This window comes from Portunus trituberculatus, chromosome 24 (assembly GCF_017591435.1).
Source record: "Portunus trituberculatus isolate SZX2019 chromosome 24, ASM1759143v1, whole genome shotgun sequence".
Lineage (NCBI taxonomy): Eukaryota > Metazoa > Arthropoda > Malacostraca > Decapoda > Portunidae > Portunus > Portunus trituberculatus.
The window spans coordinates 2,639,644-2,641,225 of NC_059278.1; positions in this window are offsets into that span (position 1 = coordinate 2,639,644).

The window sequence follows — 1,582 nt, forward strand, 5'->3', positions numbered from 1 at the left end:
TTGATAACGTGTGTGTGTGTGTGTGTGTGTGTGTGTGTGTGTGTGTGTGTGTGTGTGTGCATCTCTCTTAGCAAGTTTACCGACACACACACACACACACACACACACACACACACACACACACACACACACACACACACACACACACACACACACTCGCACACGCACACACACACACACACACACACACACACACACACAAAGGGCGAGTGACGAAGAATTTAGCAAATGAGCCTCGTACACGCACACATGTACACATTTTGCAAGTATGTACGCGTGCTCAAATTATAAACGGACCGTAAACTTAGACTTGGGGCGGTATTTCAGAGAGAGAGAGAGAGAGAGAGAGAGAGAGAGAGAGAGAGAGAGAGAGAGAGAGAGAGAGAGAGAGAGAGAGAGAGAGAGAGAGAGAGAATGTGAGTTTGGTAATACTGGCTAAAAGTGATGTTAGGTTGAGTTGGCAACATCTGTGTCAAGAGAGGTCACCAGTGAATTAATTAAAAAAAAGTTATATTGAATGGAAAAAGGGAAGGGAAGGGAGAGAAGGGAAGGGAAGGGAAGGGAAGGGAAGGGAAGGGATGGGAAGAGAAGGGAAGGGAAGGGAAGAGACGAGAGTGAAGATAGAGCAATAGATTGGAGAGATGAAAAGGGAAGGTGTGAGGAAAGGAGGAGAGGAAGAAAGTGAGAAGACTGGAAACAAGAGGAAGAGAAAGGAAAAAGATGAAAGGAAATGGATAGAATGAGAAAAAAAGAAGGGGAAGATGAGGAATGAAAGAGAAAATGACAATAAAGAAGAAGAGGAAAAGAAATGGAAAAAATGACAAAGAAATGGAAGAAAAAGAGAGAATGAGAAAAAAAATAGAGAGCAAAATGTAAAAAGATGTTGGTAAAGAAATACAAATAGAAAGAAAAGAAGAAAAGCAGAAGAAAGAGAGGAAGGAAGGAGAAGCGGCATAATAAAAAAAAAGCAAATGGAAACGAAAGTAAGAGATAGAGAGAAAGGCAGGTGAGAAGAAACAAACTAAAACAAAATAAAAAGGAAGAAATGAAAAGAGAGATAAAAATATAAAAGAGAAAGGAAATACATAATGAAAAAGTAAAAAAAATGTGAAAAAAAATCGGGAAAAAAGAAATAGAGAGAAATGATAGACAAGAAGTAGAGAAAACAAGGAAGACTACAAGAGACAAAAGAAACACAAAGAAAAAGAAAAAAGAAACTGAGGGAAGAATGAGCAAAAGAGTAGAATGACAGTTTGGCGAAGGAAGAAGAGAATGAAGGAATGAACGTGTTGAAGGATTAAAAGAATAAGTAACAAAACACGCGTGTCATTAATCAGGAGACAGAAACAAGGGAGAGTGAACACAGAGCAAACACACTAACGCAAAGGAAAATAAAGTGAGAGGAAGAGAAAAAGGAATAATGTTTTCAATTGATATTACTGTTACTATTATTATTATTATTATTATTATTATTATTATTATCATGATTATTATCACTATTATTATCCTTATTTTTATTATTATTATTATCATTCAAAATTTCTTGATAATTCCGAAAGCCAGAAGTGGTCTTGTTGTGTGT